The 24,769-nt window shown below is 41.4% G+C and overlaps 1 protein-coding gene across 1 annotated transcript in view; it reads left to right on the top strand.

Moving 5' to 3' along the window:
* TSHZ2 (teashirt zinc finger homeobox 2) overlaps positions 1-23,532 on the top strand; it is a 299,443-nt gene extending 275,911 nt beyond the window's left edge. The window contains exon 3 of the mRNA XM_059733140.1: positions 13,701-23,532. The gene's annotated coding sequence lies outside the window, so the exon portion shown is untranslated. The remainder of the gene's footprint in view (positions 1-13,700) is intronic.
* The last annotated feature ends 1,237 nt before the right edge of the window (positions 23,533-24,769 follow it).

Here is a 24,769-nt window from a genome sequence, read left to right as displayed (position 1 = left end):
TTTTTCATATGTGATCGACTGCTGAGTTGAGGGTTTACGTAGACAGAGGGAAGGTGGTGATAAGCCAAAGAGAGAGGATTCTATTAGGGAAATGCAGCAGTAATTAATGAATCCTGCCAGTAATTGGGAAGGTGTAAGTCTCTGTAATATTGTAATGATAGTCATCCGTTCTGTGCATCCCCCATCACTCCAAACGATCCCTCATCGTCTCTCTGATCTCAGACACTTAGCCATGCAAATCTTCCTGACAGGACTCTATGTCTTTGTCTCCCTAATTGGACAGTATAGAGTTGTTTATGGATATTGCAGACATTTAGACCTCAGTTGGAGGTTGTTCAAAAATCGTTAGCAAAGTTGCCTTAACAGCATTGTCAAATATTTATTCCCCTGTTTCAATATCTGTTTTTAACCTAGACATGGTTTGTGATAAAATTAACATTTTGATGGTACACTGTCTGGTATTGGATGCAATGCAGGACTGTTATTAAACAGTTTAGCTGGGTTTTTTTCCTTCTTCCAAGGGAAAAAAAAATACAGTCGTTCCTCATCTGCTTTAAGATCAAACTTAAGATGGTGAGGTAAACATGATGCTTTTTGGATACCATGCCTGGATGGTGCTTGAGCCAGTACTCCTTGTAAAGATAACAAGGATTTTTATTTGGGGAGGGGGTCTCTTTCTGATTTAACCTAAGTCAGAGTAAATTGAGAGTCACCCCCTTCACTTCAGTGTAACTACAACCAGAATATCTATGTTACAATCCAGCAGAAGGAAAATCTGCTTTCTTTTTCTTCCTCCATTAGTTATTTCTTTACTGCATACAAATGATCATTAGCAGGGGATGAAGCAAGGTACGGCACATACGATATACAGTTGCAGAGAGCTAGGAACCCTTTAAAAACGGAAGAGCATATCATTTAAAAAAAAACAAAATTCTTTCTGTGAAATCCACTCAGTATTTATGAAATGAGAGGCCTTCCTGGGCACAGGAAAAGAGGGAATAATCCCTAGAAACCTAGAGTATGTACCCAAGAAGCTAAACTGGGCATGTCTACATGAGGCTGTAAATGTACAATACACTAATCTACTGCGCATTAGCATGTCAGGGCAAAAGCCGTACTGTTGTGCTAATGTACAGTAGAAATAGTCTACTGTGCATTAGTGTCACTTAAAAGGCATGCACAGGTGCTACTGCGCAGGAGTGCTAGTTGCTGCACATATGGGGCATTTATACATGTACCTTTGTCTTCTCCAATGTACTGGAAATCCAGCGCATCCATGAAGACTTGTTTAATCAAGTCCGTGGACCACACGTGCTGGCGTGCCCAGCGCTGCGTTGCATGCATTTGTATAAACAGTGAAATGCGCACCAGTGTGCAAAAAATGTCAGTGGTGCACTTTCGACCTAAAACACCTTCATTGTGTTTTAGTTCAAAAGCACACTGCTGCCATTTTCTCATCACTGATGCACATTTCACCATTTATACAAATGCATGTGCTGCAGCGCCCAGCCGTTTTAAAAGCACCCGGCGCTGTGGCGCATGCATGTGTACAAATGCCCTTTGTACCTGTTAATACGCGTACTAAACTTAATGCTCCATAACTATGGCACATTAATGCACATGTAGATGCACCCACTAAGTCCAAGAGACAGCATTAGAAATCAGAATCTCAAGCATTATCCCCCATTCAGGTCCTACTGGGCACATCTACATGTGTGCTTTAATGCACAGCAGCCTATTCTACTGCTCATTAGAGCAGAGCATCAAAAATTGTGCTGATGCACAGTAGGAGAGGCTACTGCGCATTAAGCGTCATCTAAAGGCATGCACTTGCACTACTGTGCATTAGCACAGCCTAATGTGCACTTATTGAGTACCTCATATTAAAGGTACTAAATTTAATGCACATTAGGAAAAGCACATTAATGCACGTGCAGACATGCCCACTGTGTGTCAGGGAGAGGGACATCAAAGAATCAGGAGCATGAAGGAAGGAAGATGAGGTTCCAGGTTGTTTGATATCAGCTATCAACTGTCCAATTAAGACCTAATCCTGCATACCTCTATTTATCTTTACTACTAGGAGTTGCCCCATACACTTCAAGAAGAGGTATTTACCTTTGTAAATTAAAAGCATAAGTGTTTGAAGGATGAGGGCTTAATCTGAGTTTGGATCAGATCAGAAAAAATGCTGCTAAAACTTTTGTAAAGATGAATTTGATCTAAATAGCAAAAACTTTCTTAGGCAATATTTTATGATGCCTTTTATTTGCTTTCCACGAACATAAGGCATTGAGCACAATTCAGTTTATAGGAACATTTCTGGAACAAATTCTTGCAAATACTTATTCACACCTATAATCTGGCAACTGTCCCAAAAGCTTTTTTATAGTTTTGGGAGTCAGCCAACCAGGGAACAGTAACATTACCATGTGACTTATCTGCTCAATTTCATTGTGAATTATTAAGAAGGATATCATCAAAGTAATAGTTGCGATGAATATTTATTTGATTTTGATTTGCTTTTTGTCCTTTCCCAAGGCTCTAGGTACCTCCCAAAATCTAAAACACAGCAGTAGAAAATTGAAGTACTGAAATGTTTCACCAAAATGCATGCACATTTTTGGGGAAAATTTCCAACAGTTTATTTTAGTACCTGATTTGACTGAGTTTCCATTTATATATCTTCCCTTTAATAGCTTCTCTTCCAAAAATGCCGTCTATACAACCAGAAGCACCACCTCTCAATCCAGAGCTGTTTCAACTAGTAAATTCTGCCTTTTTGAACTCCTGCAAAAATAAAACGTTATGCATTGCAGTGTGCCTGGAAGGTCCACAGAAATCCATGGGGGAGGACCCAGGAGGGCAATGTATTTAGGAGGCAAGGAAATTTACAGATTTCAGCCTTTTTGGCTCCAGTTCTGTTTTTCGTCATCCCTGAGCTCAGTGCAGAAACAGTGGGGACAAAGCACTTTTAAGCTGCTGCTCTGCACCTAGCGTCCTCCTTGCTCTGGGTTCAGCACTGCTTCTCATAGCCCCCACGAGCCAGGGGAAATAGCTGGTCATCAGCCCTTTGCAGCCCTCTCAGCTCCTGCCCTGAACTCAACCAGTGCCTACCCCAGTAGCAAGGAGAGGAGCCAGTAAATGTGGCCACTCCAGCCACTTTACCTCCACAGGATCACACCTGTCTCTGTTTCACCACTAGAGAGCAAAGCAAGAGGGCTGTAGGTAAAGGAGAGAATCAACCTCCCTGTTTAACATTGCAGTTCATTGTGGCAGCCCCGAGAAAGCAAGCTTCAGTCTAGAGACTGACTTATGTGCATGCTAGAACCTTCTTCCCAAGGATATGAATGTATTGGCATTTAGTGCTATAAAAAAAATCTTTCCAGATTTAGAAACTTCTGTTAGTGCAGCAGTCTATGACACCGGATACAAACTGCTGTGCAAAGTAATTGCCAAATGCTTACATAAACACATAAATAAGACAAATAAATTTATTTTCATTATTCATATTTTCGGCTCTTTCCTTCCTCTTTATTTATGCTTTAAACAACAGTTACAGTAAATATAACAATACAAAAAATGCCTGCAATGGACAGAAGGATGATCAAAAAGCCCTGATATACAGCAATTCATGTTTCTTCTTTACAATCACTAACGAATCTTAACTTGAGCCATGTTATGTTCCCATGTGAGTGATAAGCAATGATTTATTATGAAGTGTCACGAAATCGGAATGCCATACAGTGAGACATGAGCTAGTGGAAAATGTGTTCCCTGTTTCCCAGCCTCATTACTCAAAGATGCAGTGTCCCTTTCTCTAAGTCTAATTTACCTAGCTTTTCAAGGCACTTTGTTAGCAAAGGAAACACACTGGGAATGAAATATCTGACCCTGACTAGCCTATATGCCCACCAGTACCACCAAATACATTATAATAATTGGGTCACTGGGCTTGCCTGGAAATCTAAAAGGATGGTCATGCATTTGATCCCTAAAGATATTATCCAAAAAGCAATTGCTTAGAGTTGCATCTATTGTCTCATCAGCACTGTCAGTGCATGAAGAGGAAATAAAACAGGCATGTGAGAAAGAGACAAAAGGAGAAGTTTTCTTTATGCTTTGGACTTTTTCCTATTCTCTAATGATTCCCCTCTCCCCATGATCCTAATTCAAGCAACTGCCATGTGGTATATTTTGCAGATAAATCAACAGTGGAAGAGCATGTGCAGTTCTAGCACATAATGTAGGTGATTTAACTTGCAGTTTCTAGTAAGCCAGCCAGCATGGGGGGGGGGGGGGGTAGGGGGAGGTTTCTATACATATCCTTCCTCCAAAAGAAAGAAAAGCCTAGTGTATTCACCGTTAACCAGGACTGTCATCCTCCCTACCTAAAAGAGAAACACATCCTCAAAATGTAATCTGAAGATGGAAGGTGTATGATTTAAGAAGCTCTTTTAAATACTTAGGCCCTGATCCTGAAAACACTCAAGCTGAATGGGGCTGCTTCTGTACTGCGCAAGCGTCTGGGGGATTGAGAGCTAAGTTTCTTCGGTCTTTGGCAGAAGTGATAACCTAGAGAGTGCTAAGTCCTGTCACATAATCGCCGCCGACTTTCCACGGGCATATTCCAAATGGACTGCGGATGACAACTGTAGGAGTCAGAGGGAGGAGCTGACAGCTGGAGCTGGGTGAAAAGTTTATTTCAGAAATAAAATCCACTGCATGAATTTCAGCTTCTGGCTGGGAGGAAGCAGGAGGGAGCTTGCCCCTGTAGTCCACTCATTATGGCATTTCTCTTGGGAGGGGGAGCCTGGGACTCTGGCTGCTATTGCCAGCTATGATTACGTACATACTTTACATCATTAGTTAAAACAGAGAAATAACCCTGGACCCCAGGACTCCAGAGCAGTTCTCACTAGACTACAGAGGCAGACTCCCTCTCACTTGCTGTCCTTTTGGCTCCAGAGATCTTGTGTACTTGGCTTTCCAGTGGCTTAGTTTCACCAGGAAGGTTGAAGAATACCCATCCCTAGCCTGCTGTATAGCCTGGCAGTGAGGACCCTCCCTCAGCAGCAGGAAATGTGGGTTTGTAAGCCCTCAGGGTAAGGAGGACCTAGAGCCCAGCTCTCCCACTTGTGGGCAAGCGCACTAACCTTTTGGGTAACACCAGTATTAGAACCAGGGAAATTCAGCGTTCTTGATCGTAATTGTGTAGAGTGCCTAATGGGTTTAGAGTCCAGTGCCTAAGCCCCAAAGCGACCCAAGACTTCAAACATGCTTAGCATTTCCCCTTAGCTACTCCAGGCACCTCTGGGTCTTCTGCACTGTTCTTTCATCGATACATAGACGATTAGGGGCTGGAAGGGACCTCGGAAGATCATCAGATCCAGCCCTGTAGGAAGCAGGAAAGACAACTGGGGTCCGGTGACCCCAGCAAAGTGACTGTGCAGTCTCCTCTCGGAGATTTCCAGGGTAGGTGACTGCACCACCTCTGGAGGGAGCTTATTCCACAGTCTGGACACCCTGACTGTGAAGAAGTTTTTCCTAATGTTGAGGTTGCCTATCATTTTTCCTGTATCTTGTAGAGTGCCCGGGCACTTCAAAAGTCTCTGTCCATTGACTATATTGACTTCTAGCCCTAATTTGGTCAAACTGAATTTCCTCCTATAGCTAAGTGGTACAATGCCAAAAGAAATGCCTTAGGCCACATCTTATTCCACTTATTAGGCATATAAGTGATATTTAACCACCTAAGAGCAATCTTATCCCACCACACCTGAATCCCTGTTAAACCATTAGCACAAGAGGTGTTCTTCTCATTGTTTTTTGTGACCGAGTCTGAATGGATGTTCAAGAGTAAAACTGATAATGGTTTGTCAGGGACTCGAACAGGGTGAAATAAAGTACTATATGAATGCCAAGGGGTTGGGAAAGGATCTGGCTGCTAAAGGATTAGTGTGAATCCTGGCCTGCAAGACTAAGGACTATGAGCTTGATCTAATAAAGGACTCAGGGGTCTGAAGGCAGGCACTGATGCACCTCACTTTTAGGAATCTGGGCTGGACAAAAACTGACTTTGTAGGCATCTGACTAGGACTTGCTAAGCAGCTAAACCCCAGTGTTTTCCAACATGCTTTCAAAGACACTGCAATAACTGCACCTTATCTATGAATACCATAACAAAATAGTGATGTTCTTCCTCTCTCTAGCTTGTGATGCCCAAAGTGATGAACAATAAGGCATTCTGATTCCCAGCCCAGTGTGTCCTCCTTCTAATGGGACTGTTTGCAGTGTGTGGGTTATATTAGCATTACAGTTAACCCAGATGATTGACCTGTGAGTCTGAGTGCCTCATCTTAGTCCTGGTGCAAGCATTCCTGTTGCAAGGCTTTACCCAAGCTACTGGGTCCTTCCTGTTTCTGCACTCACTGGCCATGTCCAGATGAGCATGGATATGTGGTATGTGGCAGCCACATTCCCTGTGCTGCTACTTTGCAGCTCAGGGGTGTTTTTTGACTCTGAGAGATCCCGGGGTCAAAACAAAACAATGTTAACAAAAAGCAGAGCAGCGCACATGATGGCAGCACACGCCGCCCAAAATCAGAGCCAGACAGAGCCTGGCTGGCCAGTAGGGTGTGCAAATTGGGCCCTATTCGATTCGGATTCGGTCCAAATCGGGGACAGTGATTCAATTCGTTGATTCAGATCACTGTCCCTGATTCAATTCAGCTGAATCTGAATCCGAAGATTCAATGCTGATTCAGAGAATTAGGGATTTGGAGACAGACACAGCTTTAAATGTTTTTTCTACGTACTTTAAGGTAGCAGGCAAGGCTCGTGAACGCTGCGATGCTGGGGCGGATGGAGCGTCCCACAGGAGCATGGGGGGGGGCCCTCCATGTGCTCGGTGGGGAAACCAGAAGTGCCCAGGAAGTACTTTTGGTCCACTTCTGGGTCTGCCAGGGAGCGCCTTAGGGCTCTCCCCTCCTGCCCCCCGGTTCTCCCTGTGGCTGAGTGCTGAGCCATGGGGGGACCCCAGGTGCCCCCCCCGACCCAGGAGACATCAGTTGCCAAGCCAGGGTGGTGATGGTGGGCCCCCATTGCACTCCCCAGCAGATCCAGAAGTGGATCAGAAGTGCTTCTGGTCCACTTCCAATTCTGCTGCCGAGCACGCTGGGGAGCCCCCCATGCTCCTGCGGGACGCTCCATCCACCCCAGCATCGCAGTATTCGCAAGCTGTCTGCTACCCTGAGGTATGTAGAAAAAACATTTAGAGCTGTCTGAATCGTTGAATCTTTCTGTATCTCTCAGAATCGATTTGGAGGGTTTTGATTTGATTCAGAGAGATTTGATTCAGATTCGTAGATTCGGCCACTGAATTGGGTTGAATCTCTGTCAAATTGAATCAGGGACCGAAGCTTTGCGCAGCCCTACCAGCCGGAGCCACACCCCGATTGCCGGCCAGGCTTCCTGCTGCAGAAGCACCACAGCTGCAGCTCCCAAAGGCCCCTAGGACCTCAGCTAAAGCTGCTGGGGCCAGCACAGTTGCTGGCCCCAGCCTCCCCTATCCCACCCGGGGTAACCTGCCATGTGCCAGAGCACATGTGGCATGGGCTTTCCCTGGGGACAACTAGCAACAGCACGAGATGTGCCGCTACTAATTGTCCCCGGGGAAACAAACATCCACACTCATCTGGACACAGCCAACTGTGTGTTTTTGATGTATAGCTCATTATTTTTAATTGATTTCTATTTGGGGTGTTTCCTTTGTCCTAGCCAATTGTAGAAAAATTTACCCACCTTTGTACATGGACAGAGAAGGATTATCAACATTTGTGTGATTTTGAACCAGGTCCTTATTGCAAAGTGTGTGGGTACCAAAATAAGTGGGTCTAACTATGTCTGCAGCCGGATAAGCTACCCCAACCCTGCAGGTGCAAATCTATCCGTGTTTTTTCTATGCCACAGGAGGAGATTGAGGTTAAAACTCAAGTAGAAATCTGGATTAACAGCACTGTATAGGTATAGCTTAAGTAGCTCTTGTCTGCTCATACAGAAACTGGTGCAGAAAAATACTGAAGCACGTTCTTAAGATCATTGCAGAAGACGGTTTAAAGAATCTAGAACCAACGAATGAAAAATACAGAAATCAGAACTTTCCAAAAAGAAGAGACTCGGAAAAAAGAAGGGAGATTTTTTTCAAACACATTTGCTTATGAGCTAAAGTAGTACCTCTAGATTGTTACACCATGGCTCAGTTTAATTCTCTGGACTTCAATATAGATGCAGTGTTTAGCACAAGCTGAGGATCTCAGCTGATCCCACTGAAATCATTGACTTCTTTGTGATTGGGACTGCCCCCTAAACGAGTGTGAGAAATTATTTGGAAATATTAATGGACTAATGAGTCTTGTTGAACTCTGAAAACATTTTTGCCAATTATATTGGGATTTCTGTCTTGTAAATTAAATATGCTTTATGAGACATTTTATTTACTTAATAAAGGTGCTGCAAGGCTACCTCTGTGATGCAGTTTAAAAATGGATGTATAGACAAAAATCAGATAGTGAAAATGTTCTACATAATCAGTGTAAATCACATAGATAGCATATTATTTAGATTGACACGCCTTTAGTCCTAATTATGGATAACTGTATAGCATTTAGAGTCTGGAACATTATCATTAGTTGTCAAAAGAGTCTTAAATGAAGCAAAAATTTACCTAGATTTCTTCTTTCTTGCTAGCTGGATATTGCAGGAACAGATTTTTTGCTTCCATAAAAATCTAATGAAAGTACATCAAAAAATGACATCTAGAAATAACACAGAGATGACTTGTGTCTAGCTGCAGCCTTGCAAGTTAGTACCATATGTCCAACTACAGCATCAGGAGAGTCTGAGTCAAAGTCCATTGAAGATGACAACTCCCATGGACTTCAATGGGTGCAGCAAGTGCTATAAGAGAGATGCGTTACAATTGTCATTATCTAATTGATAAAACATTGACAAAATAATATTAACAAAGGGCTGAGGACGTAAGGAGAGAGCAATCAGATGATCTGCCATCATCCTATTGCGTCTGCTGCTCCGTCATACCTTATATAACATTACTACAGTGCATGGTTCTTCCAAAGATCCTGACCAATGATTTGGGATAGAAATCCCCGTGCCAAGGGCTGGGTGTAAAAGGCATCCTTTGCAGAGGCAGGTACCACTCACCAGCATATAATCTGCAGTGCAATTTCCAAACATCCCGTCGCAGCCTGCATTGACATCAATGAAAAACTGGGAATAGACATAGCCTCTACATTGGCTGCTCAGAAGACAGAGAGTGAAATTCTGATTCCATTCTGTGGCAAAGCTTTTAGTAAAGACAGAATAGGCCAAATCCCATTTCACCTAGCACATTTCTATTTACATTACCAAATAAATATATGAGGCTTTAAGTGGTATTTTTGCCATGGGCACAGATTTTCTACTTATCCAGCTACACTTGCTCTTCTTAGGATGTTCAGGAGGATGTAGCACAGCCACAGATGCTCTGCTGAGGAATAGGTAGGCAAGGTATGAATAAAAAATACCCAAAATTATGGTGTGAAGAGCAGTTTTGGAGACTGTATGAGGGAAGGCCCAAAACCTTTTCGCTTTTAGCCCAGTAGTTAGGGATCCAGATTGAAGATCCAACTTGCTCTCCTCAGAAGCTGTGCAATGGTCGGCCAAAAGGAGAAGGTAAGCGTGGTTAGGAGGCCAGAAAGTCATAATCTATGTGGTCTAGTAGGATGATACCTGTTCTCAGGTGTCTTACATTCTGGCCCCTGTTCCTACCTTTAATGGCTGCTTTGCATTTACTACTCATTGGATAAAATGGGTAAACAACAAAAATAGCTTCTGTCCATTGGCATCAGAGGTGGGGACTGGAAACCATAGCCCAGTGCAGGGTCTGTTAAAGCAAAGCTACACTTTCCACGGCTTGCTTCACCCATTTTGATCGGAGGATTTCTATATGGAGAGTCAAGAAAGGAAGCCACAAGCAAATGCGAGCATACCTTAGTCAGATGGCTGCTGTCTCTTTGAAGTTGCCTATCATTTTCCTGTATCTTGTAGAGCGCTCGGACACTTCAAAAGTCTTTTTCCAATGACTCTATAGAAGTTTAGGTCCTAGGATGCCGGAGGCCATTGGTTCTATTCCCTGCTTTTCCCTGGAATAGATTTTTCCATTTAAAGACCACTGGATAAAATGGGTAAATAGTGGGGTGAGAGAGCTTTCCTCCTCTGCTGGCAGGGGCAGAGGCAGAAGCAAGAACCCAGGGGTCCCTCTGCTTTCAAGAACAAGGCTTGTTGAACTCAACTAAATTCCTACTAGCATGTCCTTTCACTGGCCATGTATAGCTTCTTCCCTAACAAACCAAAGTATGGTTTAGTAGAATGGGCATGATTCTTGGTGCTATCCTCTGCTCTGACTCCTGATGTCCTCTTTGCATGTAATAGCCATTATTTCTAACCCTACTTCTCCACAGAGCATATATGGCCACTCTACAGACTTCTGAGCAGCCTCAGAAGCCTCATAGCTGCACAGCTAGAAATAAGATCCAAAACCTGTGTAAGTGGCAAAAATGCCAAGTATGTGGGCCATGTTAGGACACATAAGTTACACTTAAGGATGAAATAGGATTTGGCCTGATCATAAAAGGACATCAAAAAGCAGAACAGAGGGTAAGAAGGAACTGATCATCCATGATCAAATCTAAATGAGATCTGGTCAGTGGGCTAAGAAAACCTCACTGATGGATGACAATTCTCTGTCCTTTTACCAAGCCATATACCTGTACAGCACTTTGCTACAGCTTTTAATTAAAGCTTCATTATCCCCACCACATGCACCGCCATTGTGAAACAATGGTGGCCAGCAATATTACTAAGCTGATTTTACAGCTGGTCAGACTGTAATGCAGAGATGTGAGAGACTTCCCAACACTGACAGAAAGAGGAAAAAGAATTAGGAATTTGGCTTCCAGTTTCCTGTTCCAAGTCCTACACAAATATTTCCCTGGCAGGGCATCAGCGCTTCACAGTAAGTTTGCTTCAAGTCAAGCCTCCTTAATGGACTTAGCACCTTTGGCATTGCTTAGCTCCAGGACATTTCTGGAGCCAGAGCTGAAGCAGCTGGGGATTACCTGTCTTCTACCAGGCTCTTCCTTCCTGGCTCTTTGTTGGCCTATGGCAAACACTGACTCCTCAGCATGCACGAGGTGTTTAGGGATCCTGGAGAGCCACTGCCAGATTTTGTGCTAGGGTGGCCCCAGAAAACCCCTTAAAAAAAACAAAGGTAATGTGCAATCAGACATGGACTCTGTGTATAGAGGATCCTTTATATGCACAGACTCTGCAGCTGTGCATTTTTCTTCTTCTTAATGAAGAATTATACTCCAGGATATAAACTTGCAAGGCAAATATATTTCTAGCTATTTTTGGTTGCAAGGAATACTCTGAAAATGCAAACCAGGTATCTACTGAGGCAGTTTGGGGCGCATCACAAGTGTGGTTTGCGGTGCCTCGAAGCAGTTTGAGGTGCTGCAACTTGCATTTGGTACACATGCACCCATGTGCAGTGGGTTGTTTTTTTTTACCCTGGGAGTTCCCAGTGTCAAAAAAACCCTGCCACTGAAAAATGCAGTGCAGAGCACACAGCAGCAGTGTGCACTGCAGGAAACCACAGTCTGGCCAGCCAGAGCTACACTGGGTAAAGCAGCTTAATCAGTGCCACTGCTGTCCCAGGAAGTCCCCAGGACTTCATGAAAGGCTGCTGGGGCCAGCACAGATGCTGGCCCCAACCTCGGCCAACTTTGCCACGTGCCAGAGCACATGTGCAGGAGCATGCCTGGGAACAAATAGCAGCGGCACAAATATGTGCCGCTGCTATTTGTCCCACAGGATATGCATGTCCTTGCATTTGCACTCATTGGGATGTACCCTTTAAGTCTGAAAAAATAGCCCTGCAAAGCCTGGAAAAAAAACCAAGCTAATATACTTACCCACAATTTTAAGCTGACTTCTATGCATCCTTGAGCGCCAAAACCTGTTGTGCCAGCTGCCAAAACCTCTAGATTTCCTTCCAACAGCTTGTGCAGGCAGTTCTGCATTCTCAATGCAAACTGCTGCATCACTCTGAAAAGTGAAAAATATGGGGATAGTGCAAAATAGTCAGAATATCAAACTATAACAGAAAGTCTGTCAATTTGTAGTTCTCATTTTCATGTTGAATTTATTGTAAATGTCACTGTATTTTTACTTTAAATGGACTACAACTGAATGGAGTCCAGGTAGAATAGAAGAAATAAGCCACCAAATTTAAGTCTTGCTTGCTGAAAAGTTCATGGACCTTGAATAGACTATTTTTTTCATTATCATGGTTTTCTCTGTCTCTCACTGCTTCCTTTTCACCCGCTCTCTGTATTGGCTTTCTCTGTGCTTACTCTTTGCTTCATTTCTCACCTAATATTAACTCTGGGGTTTTTTTTTCCTGCTGCTTTTCTCAGTCTCTTCCTCCCAAGACATAAGCCAAATAGCACTCAACTCTGAACTGAACTTTTGAACCCACAATTTGAAATTAGGTTAAATTGGCTCCCATCCCTATCTTGAAATAATATCAAAGCACTTTGAACTTTTGAAAGCTGAAAACTAGAATAACTTCTCTATGGAAGTAGCACAGTTTTTGGACTATAGAGGTAAGTTATAGGTCAGGATGTTATTTTTAGGAAAAACTAGGAATAGCATGGTAGAAGTCTCGATGTTTTCAGGCAGTGTGGGTACCAAAATACCAATCAGCATGTGGATCTTAGAACATCTTTTTCAGCAAGTTTTAGGTACCTTGTACTGAATAGGTCTGGCTCACTGCTAAACCATGGCAAATCGAATACATCCTTAGACCAGGGTTGTTCAGCTGGTGGCCTGTGTGCCATATGTGGCCTGCAAGGTGTTAAAATGCAGCCTGCAAACTCCAGACCAACTACCACTGTACCCATGGCCCTTGAGGCCATTCTCTTTCCTCTGGCTTCTGATTCCTGGGGGGCAGGGTGGTACAGCGGGGAAGGGGCTGCACCCATGGCAGGAAGGGGGCCAGCCTGTGGGTGCTGTGCCCTGGGAAAAGGAGGGAGCCAGGCTGTGCATGCTGCTTGCTGCAGGTAGACTGCTCGCATGATGTGCACAGCCGGCAAGGGGGTGAGGGTGGGGGTGCTGTAGACATGGCAGGGGGGAGCCGGGCTGCCCAAGCAGCACACGTTGCCAGGAGGCTGCGCTGGCTGGGCTATGCACATGGCGGTGGAGGGCTCAGAGGGGCAGCCCCCAGGTCCACATTGCTGCATGTGGCTCCTAGCTGCCCAAAAATTGGACAGCCATCTATGCAGGGTAGCGAGGCAAAGGACCAGATTCAGTCTAAACATCGGCAACCACAATAACCTGACTCCAGCTAGAACAGCATCCACTTAACCCAGAAAAAGAAATTAATTTAACAAACTATTTTTTTTAATTTCATTTTATTTTTCCTATCCCTATCTTTTTTTTTATGAGCCTACAAACGCTCCCGGATGTTATGGAAACCAAAGTGGCTACAGTACGAGAAATTACAAATAAGGAAAAAAATATGGGCTTGGCAAGCCCGCATTTTAAAATTATTTTAATTGTTCTTATTCTGCTTGCAGGACAAATGCCTTAGTTCCCGCTCTCCAGCCTGGGCTTCCCGCACGGAGCCCGTCACCACATGCCACTCTGCTCCTGACATTGAACTCCTGACAACCCGAACCGAGAAGACTGCCAAAAAAACTCCAGCAATTCTTCTTCATCCTCACTAACAATTTGGTAATGAAGTATTGATTTCCACTCCCCTGCTTATGGACGATATTAGATTTTCATTGATAAACTGCACTGGGTCTGTCTCGTCTCCACTGTCCCTTTTTGCTGTCACTAAAACAAAGTGCCACTGAAGTAAGATAATGACTGAGAACATTGATGTACTTATTTTGTCAATTTGTAACACTTGACAGGAAAAAAAAAATTCTTCATAGTTTAATGTCCAAGTGGGCTACACAAGATGCAGTCACACTGGAAGCTTTACTTTTCATGGTAATGTCCATTTCCTATTTATAACCCCTTTGGGATAGTTTGTCTAAAGGAAATGTTTCTATTCAGTGCAGCTATTACTGTTGCACCTGGGTTGCCCAATCCAGTCATTGCACTAGGGATCAATATATCACAGTAAGTACAAGAATTATTAAGTTAAAACAGATTCTGAGCCAAAAAACCTCTGAACAATGTTAATCTTCTGTGCAAGTTGTTCAAATAGTTATGCTTAACCATGTTTCTGCCAAAGATTTGTTTAAAATGGATTATTTTCAGTTTGTTTTATTCCTCATTATATATATATATTTTTAAATCTCCATTATGGTTTACGACAACACATATGCAATGGAGTGATTTTTAAACAAAAGTACTATTGTTAGATTATTGAACATTATATAGATATATAGAAATATATAAGATAAAAATAAAAGACTAAAACCTAAATTCCTTTCTCGGTTACACAAATGTAAATCTAAATAGCTCCCTTAAAGTCAAGGGGCTGCTTTAGATTTATGCCCTTGTAAATGAGATCTGAATCTGGCCTTTATCTATTGGGCTGGTCTGTTGCTACTGGTATTTACAGGTACTAAAGCATAGCTTATTGTTAAAATCAACTGAAACTCAGTGAGAAGAAGGGGGGAAAAAATAAGAGGAGGATGTCAATTTAAAATTCGGTCCTGTAACTTTTTTCATTAAAACTTTGAGGTCCCAATTTTAATTTGTGGAATATTCACGTTAATAATGAGATCTAATTAAGACATCCATTAAAAGCCCGTTAAAGTTAATTTAACGTAAAAATTCCAATAGAACTGTATTAGATTTTCTCCATTAAATTAACGTTATGGATTTTTAACGGATGTCTTAATTATACATTATTATTAACGGGAATACTGTATTACACAGATTAAAATCGGGTTCCAAGCCAACTCAGAAAATCTTCCAGGATGTTTTTATATTACAAACCTCATTTTACCTAGTGCACTGCTTGGAAAATCAGGCACAGCTCTGTTTACTCTAGCTGAGCATTTTCCGTACAACTAAAGCAACCTATAATAGACAAATCCATCACTGCATTTAACAAATGAATTTCCCTATTCTCAAAGGACAAATAAGTCTGGATCAAGTTGTAAACTGCTACTCAGTTACAGATGAAATATTTAAAGCATGCTAGGCACAAAATTGAGAAGTGAATCTTTCTCAAATAAGAAAGAGGTTTGAGGGTTTTTTAAATTATTTTGTTTCAATGGTCAAGGATAAAATAAAAATTCAACATTGACAACATGATACTAAATCTATTTATTCTATTCCCTGTTTCTAATGCAGGAGGGCCCTGTATTGGAATTGTTTGGGAAATTTTGACATGATCCCTAAACTCAACGTGGAGGAAAAAAAAAAACCCCTTCTTATTTACCTCCTAGGGAAAGTGTTGCCCTTATGCCACATATAATAGCAAATTGCTTTTTTTATGGCATGCATAACCTAGATGGGAAAAAATATGGCGCTTGAGGGAAGGAGGGAAAAAGTAAATGAAGTTCCAGGAATGTCATTCTGAAGTAATGAGGCATGGACAGAAAATATACCCCTCACATCATCGGATTGAGATGGCAGTCGAAATAGCTTCATTGAAGTGTCAGCACTCATCCATCAATCAATCATCCACAAGGAAAAATAGCGACAGTACAACGGGGCGGCTTTTATGGGATTTACTCATGGGCATAGGGAATAGCAGCTCAAATGTAGTTCTGACATGAAAAGCAAGGTGCTGATATTATTTTTTATGATGGGAGGATCATAAAGTGAATTGAGAACAGTGAGGTCTGTCTTTGCTTAACCTATTCAACTGGAAATGAACGGAGCTCAACTGGAAATGAACGGAGCCTTCAGATGGGTTAAGATTGAAGTGTGCGCTGTGCTGAGCACTGTCCATTGACAACAAAATTCTATTAAAGCAAAATCAATGTATTAACATTGGGTTCCTCTGAAGCTGTTAAATTGCACAGCCCAGTTCAGGGTTATTAAGAGGAGTTACACAGTGTCGGACCCGGTAAGCAACGCTTCGGTAAAATTCCATCTTGGGAAAATGACATCGCTATTTCCAACTTCCCAAAAACATTTCTCCTAGAAAATTATTTTGTCAGCAAGTACTGCAGACTCCCGCTCCCCCGACAAAGCTCCCACCGACGTCCGATGGGCCCGATCCTGTGCTATATCACAACATTGAGTATGTGGCCATTGATTTCAGTGGAATCTGAGTGTACATGTGCAATCTTTGTGCTGATTGTTATTTTTGGCAAAGCAGGCCAGATCTTGAAGGGTGCCGAGCATTCACAGCCAGGAGCCAAGCAGCCTCCGTTCCATCTGGGTCAACAGGCAGCAAGTTAATGCTTGTGGGATCAAGCCTCCACATTTGGGCCTGGAGGTTTTTTTAGGTTCTGTTTATTCGGACAAGATGGAAAGCAGGCTTCGCTGACACACTGGTAGTGAGATTAACCATGAAGACAGGGTTCATGTTTTCAAAACGTAACCCTGGGTTTTATCCTTGTGCAGTTGGTACTGCCGTTACTGCACAGTCCCGGTGCCGCACGGGTCGTTTCCAACCCTACTGCACAATAGCAACGGGCTACTGTGAAGTAGCTCATTGCTACCGCACAGTAGTGTTGGCGTCACAGTTCATGTCCACCAACGCTACGTCGCTGTAGCTATGAGCTGTATCGCCGTAGCTTGTCACTACAGCGACATAGCATCTTGTGTAGCTGTTACCCCCCACCGTCTCTGTGATCTGTCATGCCTAAACCGCCCTCCTTCCCTCAAGCTGGCCTTTTCCTTAAGCAGAGAGACACCTAAGACGAGGCATTTGTAGCTGTTGGGTAATATGACATGCACTCGAATATGAATTATGCTGACACACAATCACATTGCGACCACAGTGAGTGCTAAGAGAAATGAAAAGTCACCGCTTTCTGCAGTACAAGATCTGTGCTGTGAACCTTCACAGGGGTACAACCTCTCTTCCTTTTATTTTTTTATTTATTCATTCATTCATTCGATTGCAGGTTATTGCATATAGGCAATGATTTTTAAATGTCTACAGGGGGCAGGGGAAGGGGGGAAAGAAACATTTGCAAGATTAGCACCATTGTACATTACCAAGAGTTTACAAAATCTTGATGATGTTGCAGGGCTAGATATGTCGGACCAGATTCTCAGCGGTCCAAGTCAGCACAGCTCCAGTGACTTTGACTGAACTGTGCCAATTTACACCAGCTGAAGATCTGTCCCAGAGCACCAAATAATGGGTTGGTACCAGCATACAGGACGGAGCCTGATTTATTCCTGAAATCTAGCTACTGCATAGTCAAATGCTGGAACAGCTACTTCATTTAGAATCTGGCTACAAACCTTTATTACGCAGTGCTAAACCTTGATTATTTTGCCTGCATCTTTGTCCTTTGGGAACATTTTAGCTACACGTTTGAATTAAGTGATTTTTTTTTTACAATAAGATATAAAAAAAAAGAAAATGTACGTTGCTCTCTCTGTATGAAACTGGAGATGATAGTTTATCTGTCATATAAATCAGGTAACACAGAAAATCATTGCATCTTTTCTCTGTCGCATCTACTCAATATCTATCGTTCTGACTTTTATTCTTATTGGAGATCATCAAAACATTAATTAAAAGCCTGGTGATCAAACAGCCGAATATTTATGATTCACGTCCCTGCTTATTAACAAGTGGCATATTGATACACCACATATCCAAGCTGTTTATGCTCTTGCTGTGCAGTAAAGCAGTAAGAATTGTTACCCTTATGTACTACTTCTAAAGATTTATTGAGAAACCATCGCTCCTTTCCTGCCACCATACATGTCAAAATAAGCCGTTTCACCCTAACAAACTGATTTTTTTTTTATTAAAGGAGGGGCATAATTAGCCACGGTTTAGAGTCTAGAATATCAGAATGGCCAGTGTTCGGCCTTTTTTAAAATAAGGTCCCTAATTATTTCAGCACTGGGAGTGAAAGGTGGATATTTAACTTTAAAAAGTGGCTCTCCTTAGTTCAATCAGACTTTAACAAAAAAAAAAAAATCTTTAAAAATCAGCTAACAAACATACCAGTAATTACTTGTCAGTGCAGCTTCATAAGGATTTTTATTACCTCCTTGTAAAAGTATTTACAAGATTGACTTCACTGGCTCTTTTAGAGATCATAGAGGATATAAGAAGTCATTTTGAAAATCAATAATTATATATTAAGAGGTGAGGTCTCCCAAGTAGGTTTTATAGGCTATTGTATCAATTCGTATACATATATCTGGCAAAGACTCTTTTCTAAATATTCTCTTTTTTTTTTTTTTTCTTTCTTTCTTTTTTTTGGGATAAAGGAGCAAGCTTACTGGCATATAGGCTAAGCCTTTCATACCCAATGTGCAGCTCCGAAACTGGAGGGAGACATTGGCACTAATCAGGGTTATAAGAGGGGTAAGGCCTTTGTGAGACTGCAACACGAGGATTGGAAAACTTTTTCTTGTTGAAGAAAAGGCCTTGAGGCAGCTCTGAAAAGGGAGCTGGATGGAGCTTCGAGACGGGGTTGCTTTATACAGGGCTTGCTCATTGTTACTTCCCAAGGGCACAATCCAGGTGTCAGCCCTCAGTTGAATGCTATGTTGCAGTTAAACCTGGTGAAAAACCCGCCGTCCTCCTCCGCTGCACGGAGACCCTCTCCCAGCTCAAATGCCACCTTGCCTGTCGTGTAGTACAGTACCACGAAGGAAGAGGCAGTTTTTGTATCTCTGGGTGTGTCTACACGTTGTCCTATGGTGACATAGTGACGTGCTACGTTGCTGGACGGCGTGCTATGGCAATGTAGCGATCACGTGGGTCTACATGCGATCACCAGCTACGTCGCCGTAGCACTGTGCTCCCCCGATACAGCATGCCACTATGGAGATGTAGCGGGAAAATCTAAATGTAACCACCTGCACTGCGCTGTGCTTTTGTGCTTGCAAAAGGAAGTACTAAAACATGGAAACATAGCCGTACGATGACGTGTAGACGTGCCTGGCAGGTAGATTCCAGTGACATCTGGCTTTGGCCTTCACAGACAGACATACGGAGCAATATATATTTAAAATCCTCTCATAGAGACAATATTAAGCATAGATTCCAAATGAATACAACTGGTTTTAAAGGCCATCTGTCCCCATGCAGGGACATACAACTTGAGATATTATTTCTGGTCCGATATGTTTCGAAGCACCACGCTTGCTTCAGAGTGTGTTTCTGACCCGCTGAAAGTGCAGCCCTCCTGACAGTTTGTCCCATGCTTTGCAATTGTTAGTTCAAAATGCTAAGCGGGGTTTTTTTTTCCCCTTGTTCAAAAAGTTTAGCAAGATGCTAACGTAGTCACTTTATTCAGGCAGACAGTTCTTCAGTAATACCTCTGAAATATTTTAAAGACACCTAGACCTGCGGCCAGGGCTTCTGTATATTTGACGATTTGTATCACAGAGTAAGAAAGATTGTTCTGAATTTTGAGACTAGGGATGTATCCAAACCTTGGGTTTAAAGGCAGATTTTAGCTCACATTTCATCAAATAAATGGCCTGGTCTGACATTACTTGGCATCAGCCAGAGTCATTGCTGGGTCTGGATGAGGCCTGGTGCTTTTTATTTTTATTATAATTTGTTTTCATTCATGAAACCAGTATGGGATGTCGTCCTTATCTGAAGCCCCTTTGTTGAAAGATTTTTAAAATAAAGTTTTTGTTTTACAGTTATACTGAAAGTACAACACAATCGACAAACAGTTTCTAACCCACTAGAGATGGAAACTAAGGCATTGGTCTGCACACAAAAACTTATACCAGCACAGATAGGTTGATTAGAGATGTGATTTTTTTCCAGCATTGTTTTGCCTCCCCCAAAAAGCAGCCAAACCCTTATAAAGTATGCTTATCAGTGGGTGCTGTTTTTCTTTGCTCCATCACTTCATACCAGTATAAGTACTGTTCTATTGGTATGCATGAGCATACACTAGAGGGCATTTGGTGTTTTAACTCTGCCAGCAAAACTTTTTTAAGTGCAGATAGTGCCTAGAGTGATGCTGTTCTTTTTTGTATCAAGTGCTCATAAAGTATTTTTTTCCAAGAGTAGTTAAAAAAATGAACTAGCTGTTCCACTGGACTTACTGCAGAGTAATAAACTCCAACTCCCAGCTCATCTTCCCTCTCAGCTTGAGAAATGTCTTTGAGCTTTTGTAAACTGCCCTATTTGAGAAAAATAGATTAAATACTAATCTTAGTAGCTCACATATTTTTACTTCTGTTTATACCGTCTGACTGCAAAAAGAAATTGGGGGGGGGGGGGGTCCAAGTAGACAGAATAAAACCTTTCATTACACGGCCCAGAAGAGAGAGCAGAAAAATTAACAACGGTTTCAAAAAACCTTGTATAAATACAAATAGATTGTAATGCAATGACTGAATTATCTTGAAACACAAATCCACACTTGGTGTCAGCCCCAAGTGAAGGGAGGTATTTACAGTACTTAAACAGCCATGCAATTATGTCTCCAATGTGAAAGATGTGTATGGTAATGTTTTCACTTACTAAATGGTCCATGTAACATTCAGGAATTACATATCTCTCTATATCTATGTAATAGATAGAAATAAACGGATATGTACATGTAGACAGATATGTAGATACACAGATCTACATATATACAATACGTGTGTATATATAAAAACGCAACCATTTTGTGGCTGAAGAAACAACAGTGCACTATTTGCACCGAGCAAAAACAGCAGATATCTTCAGGGTGTACAATGCAGTATTTTGGCTTTATAATGCAGCAAATGCTGCAATGTGCAATACAGGTTGCAAAAGCTGACAAGCTAAACAGTTCTTATTTGGCTCAGGGTACTTAACTGTCATACGTCTCTGGTACAATATACCCTTTTGTCTAGTGCATAAGCATCACTTGTTAATCCCTTCCTTTGGGTTTTTTTTTTTTTTAATTTTTCTTTTTATGTCTTGAATATATCAGCATGAAACGTAAAGGTCCATCCCCATCTGAAAAAATGGAGCGTAGTTGGCCACATCAGTAAATTTGAGTGTCAGCTATTTCTTGCTCTGCACCAACGCTTAAGGTATTTAGTACGTTTGTTATTGGCAGCATCTTCAGGTCACATACTTGACCCTTGCTGTTAGTTCTGAAATTTTGTTTAAAAAAAATAAGTGAATTATCAAAAGCTCATTTCTCTTGGGTCAAAGTTAAAAAAATATGTATATACTACACATCACAAAAAGGAAAGAGAAACACTTTTTTTTTATACGAGCAAAGCAAACAGGACTCCTTTCAAAGAGAAATCACAATGACTCTTATCTGTAGAATGTTTCAGTGCTAATGCACTAATTTTGTAACAAGTGCATGCTGTATAGACTATATTGCCTGTATACTTAGAATGGGGGGAATACAAGCTGCTTTTCGTCGTGCACTGCAGCTTGGTTGGATGGAGAGTTAAGCCTTTGATGAATTTTTATACTGTACATATTTGTATATATTAACTATATTGCCATGTTATGAACACAGATTTTGTTATATTTGCTTGTTTCTGTTTCCTACAAAACTGGTCCATTATGGGGGATATTTTTTTTTGTATAGAAAATATGCTTGTAATATTTTTTTTCCTTGTTCATTATCTCTTAATGGTTTATAAAGGAATCAAAGAACTGAGTTTACAGAGGAACGATGAGAAGCAAGTCTGTGTTTGCATGAGACCTGCCCAAATGCCGGCTATTGGTGGGGGGGAGGGGGGAAGGGAACATTTTAAGTCTAAGTTTTGCTTTTAAAGCATGCTGAATCCCATGGGAAAACTCATACATGTACAATTATTCTCTTTGTATTTTATCTAATAGTGCCTGAATTTTTTTTTTAAATGTTTTCTTAGAGGAACAATTCATAATTGTCAAAATTTGAAACATTAGCTTAATTTTGTTTTCATGACCTCTCATTTCTCCTCCTTATTTATTTTGTTGCTGTTTGTAATAGGCCCCAAGGCCATTTCTGACATTGCAGTGTTCTTCTTCCACATTAAGGATGTTTTTAAAATTACTAAGATTATTGAGCCAACAGGCTGTTTTAATCAAAACCATGTTTCACTTGGTTTTGATGATTATGAATGGTCCTTACAATGAAAAAAAAATCCTTTCTGCTAGGAGGATTATACCATCTAGTGGTCAAAAAGATTCATCACACAGATATGCATCTTCCCAGTGTTTTGCTGCCTTTCTCAAAGCCAAGGCAGTAATTTTGTTTCAAATTATTTGCTTATTATAACTAACTTAAACTAAATACAAATTTAAAATGGTAATGGCATTTTTTCTTTGGCTGATTGCTAAATAAATTCATATAATTTATACTAGAGGAGATTACTGCTTTTATTGTTTTGGTTTCCCAAAACCAATTATTAACAATCACGACTATGTATCTCATTAAATTTAAATCAGGTCAAACCTGTTTATCTAAGGGCCTTCCTGATGTACAAAAAGATGGGTGTATTCTGGTGCACTTACAATGTACTTCTATATATGATTTTGCAGCATTGAGATCTCTGGACCATAATTTTTGCTTTATATTTTTTTACACTGCAAATACATTGTTAAAAAAAAAATCTCTCAACTTCATCACAGTGAGCATTACTTTTTAATAAAAACATTACTTTTTACGCAGGGATTTTTAAAAATAAAATCACTGCAGTTTTAGAATTGTAATTAAAGCCCAGAATAATAGATCATGCATCTTTATCTGTTGTGTTTTAAAGGGAAAAAAAATAGCCCAAACTGTTTGCATAATCCTGAATGCCTCATTTCCATAAAAAAGGTTTCTATACATATATTATTTACATTTTTAAACATGGTAATTCTTTCCTTTGTGGCAGAAAATGTCTCTTTTTCACTGCAGTTATTGGAAAGCGACTGTTCACAGCTGAAATGTTATCGTAATTTGCATCAGGAAACCCAACTGCAGACATTAAGGACTTGGGTGTGTTCAATTATGATTTTGCTGGAGGCTGTCCCTCATTTTAATGCTGCACTCATTGAACTACCTTTCTGAAATCTAGCTGATATGGTTCACCATAGACATGCTTCACAACATCATTAGCTTTGCAAATGGCTTCATTTCAGTCAATGCAGACTTCAGTTTTGGCCAATTGTAAAATGGAAATTTGAAAAGAAAAAAAAAAACAGATGCACTTAAAACATGAAAAGAATTATTTATATGATAAAAATATATTTAGATTTTCAAAGCACAAGACTGAACAGAAGTGCTCTTTTTATGCTTTCTGAAGATGTTACTGTTAAAAGTCTTTCTACATCAGGCTTAATAAATCTGTAATGACATTTGATGGATTGATTTCTGTGTGGGTTTTTCTTCTTTCTTTCTTTCTTCCAATAGAGAGAGAAAAAGTCTGACCTGGAGAGACTGTGGGAGTGAAACCACAAGAATGTGCCTGTTTCAGTAAAACCGATGACTAATTTCTAGAATCCTCCCTTCTCTAAAATGTGTGTGGGGGAAAAATAATCCAACTATACCGCCCCATATTTGTTTCTACGTATCTTTTGCTTCCTCTCATCTGGATTCTCTGACCACTTCATGCTTGGGTTATTTATGATGTAATCTACTGCAAGGCATTGGGCGGCTGTCACACAAATTCAGGGATTGCTAGCCATAAACCAGGCATGATTGAGATACCAAATACCCTTCTCTCAAGTGCTCCACCTCAGACGGATGGTTCTGTTTAACACTTAGTTTCCCTAAGTACTCCCTCGTTCCTCTTAATGTTCCCGGTGAATTGGGCGATGTTTCACATGCTGGAGTTCAGAAGCAGAAGCCGATACCGCACGAGAAATGATTTGTTATTTACTGCAGATGAGTCAAAACTATCAGTGGTAGAATTTCCCAAGTCTTGTACTCATTAAATTATGATGGGTACAGTGTCACCTGTTACCCATATTTAATTGCCACTGCTCCTCAACTCAGTGATAAAATAGAAGATGAAAGGCAGCTTCCCACTCAAGACAACCCAATATGCTCAATGGTAACAGGAAGCATCACTCCTGGGGGAAATAATGCAGGGCCAGCCTTATGCATTCATAGTGCAACAGCCTAGATAGGACATTGCATTTTCAGGGGCATTGCACAAACGCGCACTCCACAGATTAATCATTGGGATCAAAGGGCAGGCCACTCATTGCTACCCTTCTGGCAGTAGGACTAGAGGGGGGAAAACACAGGATGTGATTTCCTTCTACAGCAGTGGCATCAGAAGGGGACAATCCATCACACATCTGCCCCTCTGGCCCAATGAAGCCTTGCATTTCTTTAGGCTTGTTCTAATCAAATGCCAGTCAAGTTAAGATCTCGCAAGGGAATTTCTCCCACCTCCCACTTCCTTTGACTTGAATGCCTACCACCCATCAGAGCAAATACACCACCATCTTTCAGGCATGACACTGGCTCCCTCAGAGGCAATGGAGAGCCCTGTACGAACACACTGCTAATTCCCATCACTCCCTGCTGGAGCCCAACATCTCATTCTTATGACACACTGAGCTATTCCATCCCAAAGAGCAAGACAGCCA

Source organism: Alligator mississippiensis, chromosome 9, assembly GCF_030867095.1.
Source record: "Alligator mississippiensis isolate rAllMis1 chromosome 9, rAllMis1, whole genome shotgun sequence".
Lineage (NCBI taxonomy): Eukaryota > Metazoa > Chordata > Crocodylia > Alligatoridae > Alligator > Alligator mississippiensis.
This window is presented reverse-complemented; position numbering and strand designations above follow the sequence as displayed.